Raw genomic sequence first — 19,781 nt, 5'->3', positions numbered from 1 at the left:
CGCAGGATCAACTCCTGAGCATGTATTCCTTTCCTATCTGAGAATTCTGATTTTATCTGATGTTATTGTCACTATCCTTCAGCATACATATGCTGTCACTGCTCACCCTAGCACACCGTACTCTGTTCTATATAACAGTGATTCTAAGTATTACATTAGCAATACCAATTCTCCTTTTGACAGTGTCCGTTCTAGAACTCACAGAATTCCCGATTGCGTGATTTCTTATCTCACTGATGGTTGTTTTGTTTGTAGTCCCTGAGCCTTCCTGATGGACGGTTCCTTTAGCCACCTGTTAAAGTACAGCAAGCCCCATGAGGCAAAGCGAATTGTGACCAGTGACCAGCGCATACAACACACACGGGGCAGCTGTCATCTTTGAATAGGCCTGCCTACATAGACTCTTTTTTTATTTTACAACTTCCTCAATGTTGGACAAATTGGTGTGTTTCTTTATAAGCCAGTCTTTTTTAAATTTTTATTTGCTCACTCATTTGAAAGGCAAAGAGACAGACGGACAGGGACAGAGAAAGGCCTTGCCCGCTACACTTTACTGTTCATATGCCACAATAACTGGGCCTGGAAGCCCAAAGGGCCGATACTGGAAGTCTAAATAAAAACTTTGAGAGCAATGAGTTATTTTTATATTTTCATCATTTGTCTCATTACACACACGTATACATTACTTTTGTTTATGCCTCCACCAACCTTTTGTGACCCTAATGAAACAATCTTTTGATTGTGGTTTGAGATTCCAGATCTTTCAGAACAAAATGAAAAAGGTGACTTAATTCAAATCTTGGTTTCATGACAGAAAACATAAGCTTTCATTTTCCCAGGTATTCATAGTACTAAAGTCCTAAGTCCTGGAAGAGATTTGCGGTCTGGGATTCTTGACACAGTGGCTCCATCTCAGCCCTAGCCTCTATGCAGCCAGTACAGTTCTGACTTCCTGCCTCCCACAAAGGGTTTGTGCCTAGTGATCTGCTGGCACCTGCCCACCAGCTATGGCTGCTGTGACTGGACCAGAGTCCCAGACCAAAGCTATGTATGCTTGCAATGTCTTCCACAGTGTGTCTCATTAGATATTTCATCCATCGTTGCCACGGTTCTGAAACCGACTCGGTCAAAGTGGAACAATACTATGTTATCTTGACCATGTTTGTTTCTATCATTCACATTAATATTAAAAAGAAAACACATACCCACACATGTAAACAAATGGGATTAAAAAATTAGAGGAATGGAAGCTTCATAATTTTAAAATAACTTCTGGAAAAACTAGTGAGGGATGGATATAATGGACCTTGGTTAGCATGCCTCCCAGATGCCCGCATCCCTGAACAGAGTGCCAGGACTGGAGGCCCGGCTCTGCTCGAGGTTCTGATTTCCTGATAACAGGAGGACCACAAGTGATGGTTCAAGTAACTGTGTACCTGTTGCTCCCCCAGCTTGAGCTCGTGGCTTCAACCTGATCAGCCCCAGCTGTAACGGGCAATGGGAGAGTCAACTGGTGGATGAGGGTCTCTCTCTCACTCACTCTCTTTCTTCTCTCCTTCCTGTTACTTTTTTTCTTCCCTCTCCTTCTCCAATAAATAGTTAACAAAGACTGCACTGAAATTCACAACCTGGTAAGAGCTTTTTAGCTACTTCCAAAACATAACATTAAACATTAAATATTTTAAGACTACACATCTACCCTTCCCTTTTCCCAGAATCCTGTAGTTCTAAAGACTATTCGTTAATCTAAGCTTCTCCATTGGCCACCACCTTTTGAGGAGATATCTTAATGCAAAAGAACTCATACAGAGAGAAAGAAAATCGGGTGCCTAAATGTTTGTAACAATTCCTTTCCAATGAACTTAGTACATATGCATTGCTGGGCACACATAAGCAGTGAAGTTTGGATTTTTCCTTTTACATTTTCATCAATATGAAGAGAACAGATTTGTGTGTCTTCACAGGTGTAACTACGAGAAGACAGTCACATTTCCCTCCCAATTCCTTTCCTTTCTCCTTCCATTTGTTAAGTGTTCACAAAGACATAATCCACTGTATAATCACAGGCTTACTTCACCACTAACTATAATATTCAACAAGGAGAAAGGAAGAAAACCAGTTTGCAGCAATGAAACAAATACTAAAAATAGTCATATCACAAAGCAACCATTTGTGTGTGTGTGTGTGTGTGTGTGTGTGTGTGTGTGTGTGTGTGTATTTTTGGGTTGAAACACATACACAGATAGAAAGCAGATGTCCCTATTGCAACATCCAGAGGTGGCCACGAATTGCTCGGCTTCTCCTTGTCATGACACAGGAGGCAGACACTAGACGATGAGAAGATGGGCAAGACTGGCATCCAGACAGGTGATCTGACTGCCAGGTGACAGCGGGTATCATCTGGGGACCTTTCCGGTTGTCGCCCCCACAGGAGAGATGTACTACCTGCATCCAGCAGGTAGAGACCACGACTGTTACAGAGCAGCCTACCTGGTCATTAAGACTCCCTGTCTAGGGCAGCCCCAGTGACAGATGCATGCATCTGACCCTGTTGTCACCAAGGCGCAGATGAGAATCCCTGCTATAGACTTAACATCCTCACATAGGTGCATATGTGGGACAAAAAATGTAAGATGTTAAATTCCAAGATTTCCTGCTGCACAGCTTTGCTTTCCCACACATGCTTGAGTACTTTCTAATGAACTCACTGAGCATCCATCACAGCCCTGTGGTTACTAAGGATTACTCTCCTTCGTCCACAACACAGACAGCAAGACGGACGCCCAGAGGTTGTGGGCTCTGTGAAGCCACAGAACTAGCAGGTGTGTGAGCCGCCTTCCCCCCAGGACTTCGCAACGGTAGCAGATTACTGACTCACAGGGTCTTTAAAGCCTTTTCGGTGGAGGCTCCTGTCACTTCCATGTTTGTTTTCTTACAAAAAACACTCATGCACTGTTTGGTTGGTACTTTAAGGGGTGGAAAAGTCTGACTCATTAAGAACACTTCAATAGAGAAGGAAAGCATACATCAAACCATGGAGGTGAATCTTAATGAGAAGAGTAAACATGTAAAACTGCATTTTTTTTTCTCAAAAAATAATTTCCAAGTCCCTACCAGGTGCTGTTGCACATAAACCAGGGTCGTCAGAACGCTTTTCCGAGCAGGAGGTGGTTTGAACCAGGCTTAGCCTACGGTGTTTCATCTAGCTAAGCCTAGCATTACAATGGATTCATATTGGATGGGTTTCATCACAGGATCCTGGAGCCCCAGAAATATCTCTCTCTCTCTCTCTCTCTCTCTCTCTCTCTCTCTCTCTCTCTCTCTCTCTCACACACACACACACACACATACACACAGAGGCAGTGATCAGAAGAATTTTATTATCCAAACTGCAACATGCAAGTATCCCCTTTGCATCCTGCTTTCTGCGAACACACAGTAGGAGAAAAATAAGGAGGAAAAAAATGAGAAAAAAGCAGTAGGATTCATGCTTCACAGAGTCCTGTAGGTTATTACCATGTTTTAAATTGTGAGTTGCAAACACAAGCTGTTCTTAAACAAGAACAAAAAGGAAAAGCAGATGGCTTCTTTTTACATCCTGTGAAACTTTTCCTGAATAAAAGCGTATGTTCCCTTCTCCCCAGCTGGCATCCCCACTGCAAATAATCTGTTGTGGTTTTTAGGATTTTTCTTTTTTCCTTTTTTTTTGTTATCATTTTGAGAAAACTCTTCATGCCTCCTCTTTCCAATTTTAAGGCATAATATCAAGAGACAAGAGCAGGAGTGAAGGATCTCAAATATTGCATCACAGTAAATCTTTGATCATCCTACAGACGCTTGGTCAGGTCTAAGCATCAGCTCTGATTACCCTCACTATTTGCATTACGTACAATTTTTTTAAACCAGCATCTTTCTTAATAGCCAATTGCTTTTGCTGGATGTGATATGCAATAGTTGTAGACTTGCAATTTTAAAGACCTGACTTCAAACTCCAGCTCAACCGGTTTATCAAATATCTGCACATTTGGGAAGGTTCTTTAAAATTTATTTGAAAATATTTATTTTCTGTGACTCTGGGTTTTGCGGTTCGAATTTGCAAAGAGGCAGCACTTATCTTTGCAGGGAAACTTTGAAGAGGGTATGAGATATCAAAACAAGCAAGAACTTCAAATGCCCACCCACCATGCTGAAATCACAGCAAACTCTGCAATGGTTTCCTTCTCCACAAGCTGGTTCCGGGGACAGCAGCATCAGCAATAGCATCCTTTGGGATCTTAGGACAAAGGCAGGATCTGGACCTACTAAATTTAGTTCCCAAAGACTCCTAGGCAATTTGTAACATTGACCTGGATCTTGTTTTTGCTTTATTCCTGTAAATATTGACAGTAATGGAACTTATTCCATAGAGTTTATTTGATGATGAAATAAAGATAGTGTACCACACTTCATAAAGAACCCAAGACATATTTAAGCTTAGTTATTACATAGGTGCTGTTTCACTGATGTTGCTAATCTGAAAATATATCCAGAGACCTATACAGTGGTCTTCAATTTCACACAATTATCTGCATTGCTTCAAAACCACTCCCCAGGCCTGGCATGATAGTGTAGTGGTTAAAGTCCTCGCCTTGCACACGGTGGGCTCCCATGTGGGCGCCGGTACTAATCCCGGCTGCTCCACTTCCCATCCAGCTCCCTGCTTGTGGCCTGGGAAAGCAGTTGAGGACGGCCCAAAGCCTTGGGACCCTGCACCCGCGTGGGAGACCCAGAAGAGCTCCTAGCTCCTGGCTCCTGGCTCCTGGCTCCTGGCATCAGATCGGCTCAGCTCCAGCCATTGCAGTTGCTTGGGGAATGAATCATCAGATGGAAGATCTTCCCCTCTGTCTCTACTCCTCTGTATATCCGCCTTTCCAATAAAAATAAATCTTAAAAAAAAAAACCACCGCCCCAGATGTTGACTGTCATCTGTTTTAGGTGAAGAACAATTGCATTTGCTTCACTACAGAGCATGGCAGCTGTAGAAGAGCATTTCTCCATTATGACTTAAATTATTGTTGTGCCTTCAGATGTTTAGAAATAGGTGAACACAATGTTTCTAGAAGGCTCCATATTATAGCCAGACACACTGGTTTAAGTCAAAAGGTAGACTTGGTCCAGTATTAGTTATCAACTGTAGGGTTAAAAAAAAAAAACAACTTTGTGACTTATGGCAAGCAACAAGAACAACACACACTTGAGTCAGGTCATTTCTAAGGTCATGTATCCAGCAGCCCCCCAGTCAGGTGGGGTTGGCTTGGGTGTCAAGCCAGTTAAGTCATAGGGCACGGATATAGGCATTTCAGAGTCGATCTCAAGCTGGAGGAACCACCTCCCAGGGGTTTCCACCTCCTAGGTTTCTGGCATGAACAAGTAAGCAAAGAGATCAAGAAACAAAACTGGGAAGTGGAAGTAAGAGACGCACAGTCTCATGTCTAACCTAATGCCACGAGTAGCATATTGTCACCTCCACTGGACGTTCTTGTCCGATACACCAATGCTGGGATAATGCGGAAGAGTATTCAGGATGTAAATATCAGGAAATGGAGATCCCTGGAGGCCATCTTGGAGGCTGGCTATCATAGACCCTGGTCCAGGGACTGACACGAAAGGACATAAGTGCAATGACTGACGTTGGAGGACAACATGGTAATTTGCCCAGAAACTCACAGGCCCACAACTTCTGTAGCATCCAACTCAACTTCCCTATTTTCCAAAAAACTTCTGGACAATATTTAGTTTTAATCAAACCCTTCCTACAAATATTAACATTTCCCCACACCTCATTGCTTTGGCAATGCCATTTTGCTCAATTTTCATATTGCAAATGCTAATCAAGTTGTCTTGAGAGTAAAGGGTTATCTTTTTTGGATTGTTTAAAACTCACAGCATATACATACAAGTACATAGGAGGCAGTCATAATTACTACATTTGTATGATAAAAGCATTATGTAAGAACTAAACTTTCTTGAATTAACTGGTTGCTATATTTATAATCTACAGAATGGAGGGGGTAAAACAGGTAAATATCTGCAATGAATTTCCATGTCTGTGATCTCATCAATAATCCTGTCACATCACGTTGGGGGCAGTAAATTGTGAAGTCTTCAAAATATGTGCTACATTTTAAGACATGATAAAATTTCAATTTTTAAGAATCCAGCTAGGAATAATTATCAATTTAAAAAACAATATCCAACTAACTTCAGTGTCAAATTTACTACAAAATTTTATATTCAGGGAAAAATGCATACAGAATATTAATAAGTGAACTATTTTTTACATGGGCAGTAGAGATTGTATTAGAGTAAACTGAAGGTCAACTTTTTGATCTTTCAAAGGCATTTCCTGGAGATGAACATTTAGTCTGTGATTAAGTTGCCCATGATCCACATCAAAGAACCAGGATTCAATTCCTGGTTCTGTATCCTTGCTCCAGTTTCTGGCTAATGTAGACCTGGGAGGCATTAGTGATGGTTCAACTGATTCCAGTCCTGCTACCCACATGGAAGAAGCTGATGGACTTCCCAGCTCCTACGTTTGGCGCAGTGCAGCCCTGGGCTATTGCTGATATTTTTCCTCTCCCACCCCCTCTTTCTCTCCCTGCCCTCAAATACATAATTTGGAAAATACATGCCCTGGAAATTCAAGTTGCCGTCAAGGTCTCTAGGGGGCTTGGTCATTAGTATCATTTTGTTCATTAAATATGTAATGATGAACCCATCCACATATGATCTACGACATTTTCACTCAAGATCTCCATCATGTTTCTCCTCTTGGTACCTGTCTGCATAGCTTATACCTTGACCCCATAACAACTTGGCTCTAGCAATTCTAAGATTTCTTTGAAGACAAATACTCCTATAAGTTTCAATTTCTCATATACCTTCGCTGCCTAGACCAACGCCTGGAATATACCAGACTATTACCATGGGTTTTTGAATGAAAGAATGAATTGGAGTATTTTTTTTCCATAACAGCAACTGAAACAAAGATTTCTTTGCTGGCCATTCTTTAGCTATGTAGATAATTCAGTTAACAAAGACTGCTTTCCCTCAAATTCTGATTCATTGTAGCTCATATTGTTACATAAGCAACTGTACACATTATAAATAGCATCAATTAGTAAACAGCCATAATAAGGCATTTTGTTATAAACTGTTTTCAAACTTCATTAAAGGTACAATGCAAAAGTTAGTAGACTTTATTAGTCAATTTGTTTACAATCTGTTTCAATGCAAGCAATTAGTATGAATGACTTGAGCGTAATGGTGTACATTAATGCACACTTCTTTCATGATCAGGCTCTAAGCATGCTAGCACAGTTTTCTTTTACATTTTACCTTGGATACTTTAAATGTGATTACTGAGAATTTGCTTCTCCAAATGTTCTTAAAATGGTGATTTCATAAGATTTACAATTGATCTATTTTCAAAAGAAATGACATAATAATATAACTTTGCAATTGAATATTAATTCTTATACAAATGTTTATTGTGCAGTTCAATTAAGTGGATTACAAGCATAGGCAAAGTAAACCATATTTTTTTCATGAAAGAAATGATAACTCAAATATCCAGCTATTTCAAAACACTTTCTCTGTTTTCTACATTTGCTGTATCCTCGTTCCCAAATTTATCCTTCAAAGAAAGCCTGAAATTACAGAAAAACAAAGGAAACTGCTCTAATGACAGGGAGACTGGCATTATATTTGTGTAATGATTAGAGTCCAGAATTCACAAATTACATCCCACAGCGGTGTTTAACGTGCTTTGCTAAGCGTTCATTCATGTAAAACCTTAATTAATTATCCCTGAGTGACAGTGTTCTCTTTGGAACACCATGTTTGACCACTTGCATTAAAATTCTAAACTTTCATCTAACCCAAGCAATACGCATAAAATTAAGGAAATCGTATTAAGAGGTCAACAATCCCAAGAGTTGGCACACTGCCCTGTGGGATTAATTCAACGTTTATATGTTAGATGTCCCCTGGCTTTGCCTGGTACAAAACAGAGAACAGCAAGTATTTGTGCTGTAAAATCTGAAAGTACATTACAACTACAGAGAATGTGCTTGACAAATGTGTAAATAAAATGATAGTGAAAGGTTGACCAATAGACCACAATTAGTCCAAATATTTTTTGAGACCCTATCAGTTTAACTTCACCATCATAAGATCCTTCCTAATTGATGTCTTAAATGTGTTGTAGCATTGTTGATAGCAGAAATAACAGACACGTTGCAAATGAGACCTGCTCTACTCTGGATCATCATCTATGTATCCATGATGTAGGCAATGATGACTAAGATGGTAAGAAAAGCAGTCACCAGCGGGGAGGATTGAGAACAAGACAGGGAGAGACTTCCAGGACAGCCACACGATCCCATACTCTGTGTTCACTCTTGTGTGATCGCTCTCCCTGGAGTGTGCATAAAATCTGTGTTTTTCTTCTGAAATGGAATATAGCAAAAGTAATGGAAAATCATTTGATTAGTGTACAAAAGATACTTTTATCTTGCGAACAGACTAGTTTTACTGGCTTCATTGACGCAAGCTACCATGTTGGAAAGGCACACACAGCCTGAATGGAAGTTTTGTGTAAATTTTGCTGCAGAAGACCTGGCTATGCCTGCCTGACCCCCGATCAGCTGTGAGGAGCAAATGTCTGTTGTTTTGAGGCAATTAACCCGACAGTGATGGCTAACTGATCCAGAGCAAGAGCCCTTTGCAAAGGATATTCTCGTTCATGGAAACAAATGAACAGAAACACCACCAAAGAAGACACTTCCTGGGGAAAGACAGTGCTGGGCTCACTCCGTCCCCTGCCCAGGTGCAGGCTCTCATTCGAGTCAAGAGCCAATGAAACGCACCAGGACAGCAGAGAAACACAGGAACAAAATCACGATTTGGTGCTCTTTTCTCCTGACAGTATCCTTTTCTCACTCAACAGACATCACGGTATAGAACCTACTGGCCTCAAATGCACTTTTCCCTTCGCAGCCAAACATTTGATACACCGTGACAAAACGAAGTCACCACTTTGGTGAGGCTTTCATGATTTCGAGGTTTTAGGATTTTTCGGGATAGGATTTGCCGTAATATTGCCAAGTTTTTTTCACTCCATAGCGACGTGAAAGCATTGATCAATAAAGCAACTGATTTCTGACATAGTTATCAAAGTTTTACAAAAACAAAGTGAATGCTTCCAAGTAAATGACTATTGCTCTGGTTTGAGTATTGTTTCGTTCCCAAACTCAAGCAGGGATTTAATCTCCTAAATCATGTCAATAGTATTAAATGGATGGAAACCTAATCCTAATAGGTTGTCCAAAGGAAGGCCCCTTAGAAGCTGATTGGGCCAGATAAAATGATTGGGATGGAGCCCACAGGATTAAATCCTGAAGGCTTTGCAAGCAGTTATGGAAACCAGAAGCACGGACACCCACACCCTCCTGCCATGTGGTGGGACCACGGCAGGGGCACACCCCGAGTCTGGGATGCGCTGCTCATTCTGCCAGCCTCTAAAACCTTGAGTTCTTGGTGCCTCCTTTCTTTGTAAGTTAGGCTGCCTCAGGGATTTCACTATAGCAACAAAAAAGCTGACTAATGCAATGATTATTTGAGATGATTTCAAAGCTACTCCAAAGTAACTTTATGAAAAATTTACATATTTTGTTCACATCCTGCTACAAAGCGGATGGACCAATTTTCCAAAATTGCAGCATTGATACAGCTTTCTTCACAAGGAAACTTCCATCTATTCCACTTGCCAACCTCAACAACAAACCAGAATATAATCCACTTTATCTATGAGTCCTTTATTATTTTTCTTTGCTGTGTAAGCCTTGCTTGGGGTCACCAGTAAAGCACAAGCTGCTTGGATAAATTTAAAATTCAGATACACAATAAATATTTTTAGGATAAGCGTATCATATTCTTGGGACAAATACTGCATGGGCAAATGTGCATACTTCTAAGTTTTTCATTTTTTAATTTAAAATTCAAACATAGCTGAAGCCTTTTTTTCCCCTAATTATGGCAATTTTACCTGACAGTTGAGCTACTCAGGAAAAGTTAAAGGCAATTTGAATAATTATTACTTTAGCTTAAGTTGATGATCAGAAAGAAATAAGGGGCCTGGCTCGGTAGTCTAGTGGCTAAAATTCTCACCATGCAACCGCCAGAATCCCATATGGGCACCAGTTGGCATCCTGGCTGCTCCAGTTCCTATCCAGCTCCCTTGTGGTGACCTTGAAACGCAGGAGAGGACGGCCCAAAGCTTTAGGACCCTGCACCCATGTGAGAGACCTGGAAGATACTTCTAGCTCTTGGCTTCAGATTGGTTCAGCTCCAACCGTTGCTGCCACTTGGGGAGTGAACCACCAGATGGAAGATCGTTCTCTCTGTCTCTCCTGCTCTCTGTAAATTTGCCTTTTCAACAAAAATAGAAATAAATATTTTAAAAATAAAGGTTTCATGAGTGGAAATGGGTAAAATATTTACCTCAAAGTTTATTTGCATATGTATAGAAAGTGTCCTTACAGGAACCATCCTCAGAATCACATCACCAGGAATGGACATGTAGCCTCACAGTTCAGACATTCATATGCATATCCTACTGGAGTCCCAGCCCTAGCTTCCAGCTGCAGGTTCCTGGCAGTGCAAATTACAGGAGGCAATGTTGATGGGTGATTTAAATAACTGGGTGCCTGCCACCTACACAGAAAACTTGGATTGAGTCCCTAGTCCTAAGCTGCAGGCCCAAGCCAGTATCAAAGAAAAAAATTAAAACATAAAAAAAGAAAGAATTCTAGGGACTGATGTGACAACTCAGTGGCTAAAACCTCCCCTTGTAATCACCAGGATTCTATCTGGGCACACTGGTTCATGTCCCGGCTGTTCCACTTCCCATCCAGCTCCCTGCCTGTGGCCTGGGAAAGCAGTCCCAGGACAACCCAAAGCCTTGGGACCCTGCACCCACATGGGAGACCCAGAAGAAGCTCCTGGCTCCTGGCTTTGGATTGGCTCAGCTCCAGTTGCGGCGGCCACTTGGGGAGTGAAACATCGGATGGAAGATCTTCCTCTCTGTCTCTCCTCCTCTCTGTATATCTGGCTTTCCAATAATAATAATAATAAAATCTTTTTAAAAAATTATTTATTTTTATTGGAAAGGCAGATATATAGAGAGGAGAAGAGACAGAGAGGAAGATCTTCTGTCTGATGGTTCACTCCCCAAGTGAGCCGCAACGGACGGTGTAGCGCCGATCCGATGCCGGGAACCAGGAACCTCTTTCCGGGTCTCCCATGCGGGTGCAGGGTCCCAATGCATTGGGCCGTCCTCAACTGCTTTCCCAGGCCACAAGCAGAGAGCTGGATGGGAAGTGGAGCTGCCGGGATTAGAACCGGCGCCCATATGGGATCACGGTGCGTTCAAGGCGAGGACTTTAGCCGCTAGGCCACGCCGCCGGGCCCAATAAAAATAAATAATTTTTTTAAAAAATGAGAAATCTCACTATCATTTCTGTACGCACTTGAAATTCATTGCTGCGACCCCCTCCTCATCTTAATGTCTCCGGGATCCAGGCTCTGCCCTTGGAAAAATAAGGCAATGGACCCTCAGCAGACAAGATGTTTACTGAGAGAAAATGGGAACTTAGTGCTAAGACCAAACGATCCTTGTTCGGTTTCACTTATTTATGACTCATCTTTTTGATGGGCAAAGAGACAGGTATCACCCATCTGTGCAATTGCTCTTCAGGTGCCACAACACCTAGAGCTGTGCTGGGCCCCTGCTAGGAGGGAGGGCTCAGAGCAGCTGGAGCCCAGTCACTGAAGGCGTCCGCTCCCTCACAAGGTATGTATTGGAAGCAAGCCGCATTAAGGTGTGGCTCCGGATCCTGAATCCAGGCATGGCCAGGTGGGATATGTATATCCCAAGCAGCTCTACAAGGGCCGCACCATCGATTTTTTAAGTGCTTTTTTTAATATCCTGCCAAGTCAAGCACAACAAGGGGCCTGGCTGTCTGTCAACACTCCATGGTCAATGTAGAAATGACAGATGTACCCATTTCCTCAAGTCACCCAAGAAATCTGCCCTCAGGAAAGCAGCTCAGCTCCATCTTCTGTTTTGTGCATTTTGTAGTGGATGCCCCCAAAGGGACAATTGCTTTCCAAAGTCCGTGAATTCAGTTCCAAAACAGGAGCACCAAACGTTGCTTCTGCCAGACTGGCTCACCTCATGGATGATGACACAATGAGCGAGTCCGCCGTGACCCTCCACTTCTCTGCCCAGTTGTGCTGGCCCACACTTACAGAAGCCTCTGGTTCTCCGTTTGCTTGCCCGAGGATGGCTGTACTGCTTGTCTGAGGTGCAGCATTCCAGGGAACAGATCTTTCTACCTGCATTTTTCACAAGGCTATTTCTGATGCATACTCTAACTTGATAACCACTGCCCTGAGCATAATTGAGTCTCTTATTTATTCTTCTATCAACTGTTTTCCAAGTCCTTGGTGTGAGGTGAACCATGCTCAGCACCGTGGCAAGCGTAGATATGTAAAACATCCCTTCTAGGCACTGCAAATACATTTTCTAGGTATATATTGCAAATGTATCATCTGCCAACAGGATTGCTATGAATTTTTTAAAACTTAGAGGGGAAAATATAGAGGGTGTGTGTGTACACCCAAAACTCTAAGTTGTGCTATCATTTTTTTTTGGTAACAAATCACTAAATTATAAACCAGAGTGCAAATTTGTTATCAAAGCTATTGCATCCTTAGAATGCCAAGACTGGAAATTGACTCAGCATCTGAGATACCCAGAATGGAGAACTCAGTCTCTACAAGCCTCCCTCTGCTAGTCACCTAGATCTTTTGTGGGTCTCTGCTTCTTTCCACCCCTTCTTTTTCCTGCTGTCCCCTCTGCGTTCTCCCTGCACCAGCTGGGGCAGCTCCTGAGTCTCTTCCATCTTCAACATGCACATGCTAACTTGATTTCTCCAACACAGTGGCTTCTCTCCTGCCGCCACTCTGTTTTGCTGAGCCCCGCCCCCAGCACGTGCTTTACAGGAAAGCTTCTCTCTGCATCATCAAAGCTCAGCTGAAACAGCACCTCCAACGAGAAGACCCTTCACCTCTGGCTCACATCACTGGGCTGATGTACCATTCCAGACCTTTCTGTCCTCACTCCAAACCTACCGCGCTTCTCCTTCACTTCATGCCATCTATTAGAATCTGAAAATGTCCTGTGTATCCATCCTTGCACCATTTTTGACTTCTGTCATTTTACCATGGAATGGGACTTCTGTGCTGTGTTTGGCTGTTACTCCAATATTAGCTTCAGGAGGATTGGTTGTTAAAAATGCAAGGTTTTTGAGAATCAGCTAATACTTTTGAAGCTTGAAACTGGTCATAGCAGGAATACCTACACTGTGGAAATTGAAAAATGCTACAAATTAGGTTATTTTAAAACATTCTTTAAGTTGACCCACTGGCATACCCCTGGGTACCGTGAGAACTGATATCTCCTGACTTGTATGTTTAGTGCCTGGATGCACTCAGCAGTGTTCATTGGATTAATATAAGCACGATCATTTTAGAAAGTTCTAGGGCCAGTGCCAGGGCACAGGTTAAGCATCCACCTACAGTGCCAGCATTCCATACGACCATGAGTTCGTGTCTCTGCTGCTCTACTTCTGACCCAGCTCCTGCTATTATGCCTGGGCAAGCAGTGAAGCATGGCCAATGTTCTCGTCTCTGTGCACCCATGTGAGAGACCCAGAAGAAGCTCCTGGCTTCTGGTTTTGACCACCCCAGCTTTGGTTGTTGTGACTATTTGGGAAGCGAGCCATAGAATAGACTCTGACACTCTCTCTCTCGCTCTCTTTGTCTTTCCTTCTCTGTGAACCTGCCTTTCAAATTAAAAAAAAATCTTTAACACAAAGATAATTTATTATCTCAACACAAATAGAAGAACCATCAGAAATTATTCACGTATACATCAATAGAGTGTTGAGGTTTGAACAATTTGACTACTGCAGTGGCATAGCCATACTGTAACCAGGTGAGGGGTCACAGGTAGCTAGCACTGGGCTAACTAGCAGAGGATCAGCTCCAGAAATATCACTGGGAAACTAAACAAGTGATGGAAGGAAGCAGAGACGCCAAGGAGGGAAGCAGATGCAGATGGCGGAGGGGAATGAAATTGGGTAGGAGACTGGAGAGGCGGGAGGAAGATGCCTGTCACATGTCTCCTGCCTGCTGACTAAGGCCTTGTTAAGGGTGAGATGATCTTTTTCAGCATTGTAGGGCTTCTGCTCAGCAGCATACTTTACAGAAGAGCTAATGCCATTGATTTAGACTAAAATGCAATTTTAGCTCATCAATACAGACACACAAATAAATTGAGGGCATTATTCCAAGGCTTGCCCCATTGTCCAGCAAGCTCTTTAGCAATAATGACTCCAGGACAGAGGGCGACTCCACTCAAAACCTTTCTTCTACAGCTTGCTTGCTGCATTCGGAGGTGCCCACAGAAGGAGTAAATTTAGGCATAACTCTTCTGTTGCCAACACCATTAGGAGAAGCCTTCAGGTCAAATCCAATAACCAGAACTGCTATAGTCCAATCTGTGCTATAAGCTACTTATCACATGCCCTTCGAAAATGAGCCATTTTTGATTAATAACCCAGTTTTTAATTTTGCCTGGGTCCACATATGTGGTAATAACCATGGTGACACAGAGCTCTCTTATGATTTCTACCCCTTCGTGAGGGATTTGGAATGCTAGTTAAAACCCAATTCTCTCCTTCTTTTCAAGAGTATAATCCAAGTGCTGTGCCTCTAAGTGGCTGCTTTAGTGCCTGACTGAAACACTATTTGCCTTTCTTTCCAGAAAGACTGTGCAGCAAGTGCCCTTGGCATAACAATCTTGACAAAGTTTTGAAGCAAAGAATAATGCTCTGACATGATACAGTCTGAAACGAAGCAGCTGTGCTACATCAGCACTGGCTCATCCCATCAGCCACAAACCCACAGCTAATTAAATGCAGGTAACTTTTCTTCCCTCTTGACCCATTGATCGCTCTCCAGGCTTGGGCCACAAGCAGTTTGTCCTGTGACTTGTGACCCACTGGGAAAATCTGTTAACACAAAGATGTTTGAAAGTTTTCCTTCCGATCGCCCCAGAGCAAGCTGAAGCCATGCCCACTCTCTTGGAGGATGGTTTTCTGAAATGTGCCTGCAATAAACTGTCTGCTTAAGATGGAAGTCCAGGTGGAGGATGTGAGGCTGCTCCAACAGCTCCCGGGTCCCTCAAGATTAGTGAGCTCTCTCCAAGTCCCGAGGAGGTAGGGACTTGCCATTAATGGCAGTTTATGAAACAGCTCTGACAGTCAACAGATCATTTTAGCAGGACACTATAAATTTTAACTCAGAGGGAATGTAACATTCACAATGTTCAATTACTGGTAGCAGTCAGTGAGTAATAGCAAGCAAAACGTTTCAAGCTTGACTCCCTAGATTGAAAGCCGGCTCGCTCAGACTAAAGGATTTAAAATTTCAGCCAAAGTCCAATGCAGAGATAATGATGCCCCAAAGTTACATCTCCTCGGCACCCTGGCGGAGAAGGGAGCGCGTTGTCCGGTCAGCAACCGGCTGCACTCCTCAGCTTCCTAGCCCACTCTTCATGCCTCAAACCATTTTATGTTCCCTGATAAGAACAAAAGGACCTCCAGCCAAAGGGAGCAGCTACTCCAGCTTCCCGCCAGTGGAGACCCTGAGGGACAAAGGCTGACGACCCTCAGGGCTGTACTCCCACCACCCACACGGGGAGACTGCACCGACTCACCTAGCAAGATGTAATAAAGGAATCTTCACAAGGAGCAATGTGTGCCACCTTTCCTGGTGCTGATGACTTTAAGAACACGGGCAAGAAACAAACTGTAGTAACTCAAAGGAGCATACATGAGGCAAATGAAAAAGAGTAAGGTAGCCAGGTACTGGGAAATTGCATTCTTACGTGGGATGGTTCCACAATACTGAAACACAAAATTACACCAAACCTACTCTGTAGATCTTCACTGGGTTTGTTTTCGATCCTGACACCGAGCAGTCACCTGATCCTCAACGAGATGAGGCTGTTCCATCACAGCAGGCTCCATTTATAGCCAGAAAAGGAAGTGAGGTACAAAGACTGCCTTGTTGTGTTAGTTTGTGCCCATCTTACGTGGGCAGGGTTTGAACAGTTGAGCACTTGAGATGAACCCAGACTCAGGTCTTTGTCACAGATTAGGAAGGTCACAGTCTGTTTCCACTTCAAGTCGGGTTATACAGCAGTGTATGGAAATAGTGTTTGTGCATGGGACTTCCCAGAGTGAGGTTTTGGCAGGCAGAAGAAGTAGTACACAGATGCTGAGGGGGACACGCACCTGCATAATACACACACAGCAGGAAGACCAGTGCAGCAGCAGCATAGTAAGAGGAGGGAGTAGTAGGATGGCATACTGGAGCAACTGATGGGGAAAGAAGGATGCAAGGTGTCATGAGTCCCTGCACAGGTGCCAGTCTCCACCCTGAGGGTGATGAACCAGCATAGCAGGCTGAGAACCGAGGAGTTACATGACCTGACAGACTAACAGGAACTTTCTGCCTAGACAACTGAGACTGAGCATGTGCTGTGGAGCCCAGCCAGGTGGTTGGGTAATGTCATCCAAGCAACTGAGAGTAACTCCCAAGTCAAGTCAGACATCTAGGGAACGCTGACTGGGGCAACAAAAGCAGTACGTGCCCCATGCACAGACGTCAGTACTTGCCATCAAACTAGACAGTGCTGGCCTGCAGCCATACCCTGGAACTAAAAGACAGCAACAGTGTGATATTCTCAACCAGCCTTATCTTCCAAGGAGAGGGTTTCTCTCACCAGCGTCACAAGGGTCTAAGTGTTGGCAGCAGTCAGGACAAGGAGAAGAGAATGATGGCTCTTCCTTCCTAACAGCCAGAAAATGTTTGAGTTATGGATAACAATTAAGTCCTAATTGGCAATAATGTAAACCTCTTCTGAATGGATGTGGTAAATATTGAAACAAACGAGTCACTATTTTTCAGACATGGATGGCAGTCAGTCAAAATGAAAAACTAATTTCAGCCTTGGAGGCAAACTCTATTTTAATCAAGTGTGACAGAGTAGGAACAATAAATTGGCATTTGAGGTGAGGGGCCATTTACTTTTCCTGCTGCAATCCTCATGAGAAGTCACACTGCCCCCTTGCAAAATAAAAGGAAGCCTATGGCCTTGATCCAGAGAAGAGACAAACATCTGGGGAACTGGCAAGAGGCAGAGTTCGCTGAACTTGAGGGCTGACGCCATGTGGACCACCTCTCCAGATGTCAGCTGCTGTGAACATTCTTGCTCCATTTGGTTGTTCTCACAATAGCTGGTCAACATACTTATGAAGAAAAGGAGGAGGTATGGGAGTGTGTGTGTGTGTGTGTGTGTGCATGCGTGTGTTTGAACAGCCCCACACAGCGATACCTAATCATGAAGAAGCTGAACGAATCATTCAGTACCTTAGCCCATTAGCAGGAACCAGGTGTCACTTGTGCCCAAAATCCACTACAGGCTCTAGTGAATCCACCAGTAAACCAAGCTTACAAAATCTTTTCTCTTTCATCACTATTCATTCCAGTACAAATAACACTTAAAACATTGAATTTCTGTCTTAGGATCTGTATCACACTAGGCCTATGGCATGGGTTGGCACACCTACAGGAACTTTCCAAAAGTCACGGGAAGTCTGGCTGCCTAGCTTCAGCAGTTTATTCTGTGTGCATGTGTTGAAATGCTGTCATCACACTTGGTAAAAATGGTATCACATAGTAGATAAAAATTTAAATAATACAAAGTTTTAAAATTGTTGTGGAGAATAGGGATCACAGCATATATGGATTTCAAAAGCTTCAGCCTACTGGATCTTTGAATCCTCTTTCCCATGAGTTTTTTGAAGTGCCTGTCATTATCACTCCAGGTCTAATTTACAGGTGAGAAACCAGGCATGAAAGCATGAGGCAGTGAGGCCTGCTTCGCGGACTTGCTTGCTGGACCCCACAGTGACGCGAGCTACGTCGTGCTCTTCTGGCTTCAACTCTAGAGGCAAGCAAGCAGCAAACTAGGAACGCCACATGTTAACACTGTTAGAAAATGCAGGGATTTAGGGAAGAGGAAAGCAGTAAGGTGCAATCCACCTGGGGCATTTTATTGCAGCAATAACACTTACATTACAGCCTCTCATGAAATGCGTGTGTTTTTCTCAGTAGCATATCTGGCTGATTTGAAGACAACGGTTGATTTTTCCTTTGCTGAAACTGATGGTCTGGAACCCTGTTTTTTTTCTCTGTATTCACCTTGACACTCCCCTCCCCAGCTAAACTGTCACGGGGTGCTGAACACTGACAGATGAGATGGATATGTCCTCACACATTCAACTTCTTGAATCAAATAGAGTATATAATTTATCATGTAATGTTCTGAAGATTTCATATCTTTCGTGAATCCGTGACTCCATATAAATCATTTATATGTTTTAATATTTTAATAAAGGCAGTATGGTTCGTATTGCTAAAAATCACTCATTTTAGTACTCAGAAAATCAGCTTGTAAAATACTTACTTCATTAATCTTGGAACATTGGGGGTATTTTTCTGCTTGTACAGAGTGGCAGGGTTTGGTTCACCCCTTTCAGCCACAGCAGTCTCAAGTGTGTGCTAATCAACATGGTGCTGCGTTCTAGAATAACCCTTGTCCCACTCATCCAGGAGTGGAAGACACGCAGGGAATTGTATACGCTGACTTGCAAATTGGCTTTGTTAATTACCTGCCAGAGGAGCTGTGAGCTTTCTCACTTTAGTAGGGGCAATCACAACACGGCAAACAGCATGCTTCCGGAACACGTTTATCACAGGTATTTGTAGACGGTTATTTAGGCCCCAGCCTGTAAGAATCACAGCCAGCAAAGAGTTCGTTCAACACTTCCCTCAAACATCTGGCCAGAGCCAGTGTTCGGTTCAGGGGTGACATCACCACTTCGGATACCTGCACACTACATCATAGCTACTGGATTCAAGTCCCAGAGCCACATCTGATTAAGGTTCGTGCTAAAGCACAGGCTGGAAGAAGTGGCTAATGTTCAAGTACTTGGGTACCTGTCATGCATGTAGGGCATCTTGACTGATTTCCTAGGTTGTGAATTCAGGCTGGCCCAGAAAAACACGCTGGGGATTGGCCCATCATATGGAAGATCCATCAACTGATCTATCCATCTGTGGGTGTGGATGTGTTTTTCTCTCCTCAAAAATAAAGAAAATAGATTCAAATTGAAAACACTTAGCAAATCATCCATTCTTTATTTCTCCTTTTCCTCAGCTGCCTGTGGATATTATAGATGCATCCACTTCATTAGGTTAATAGAAGAGTTTAATCAAAATGTCTGAAAAAGAAACCTAGGACAGTATCCAGCACAAAAGGGGGTATGTGTGTAAGCAAACACTTTGTTGTGTATTCATTCATTTCACCTACATTTACTGCACATCTCTGCCCGTCCCCACATGCAAGTGACAAGGAAGCTAACATCTGTCCCCTGCCACGTACTTAAAATGAAGAGGTAACAATGCCACTCCTGCCTCATTCAATGAATGTAAAGATCATTTAGGAAGGTTGCTCAGAGAGACTGTCTCTTCGGGCATCA

The sequence above is a fragment of the Ochotona princeps genome, chromosome 22 (genome assembly GCF_030435755.1).
Source record: "Ochotona princeps isolate mOchPri1 chromosome 22, mOchPri1.hap1, whole genome shotgun sequence".
NCBI lineage: Eukaryota > Metazoa > Chordata > Mammalia > Lagomorpha > Ochotonidae > Ochotona > Ochotona princeps.
This window is presented reverse-complemented; position numbering follows the sequence as displayed.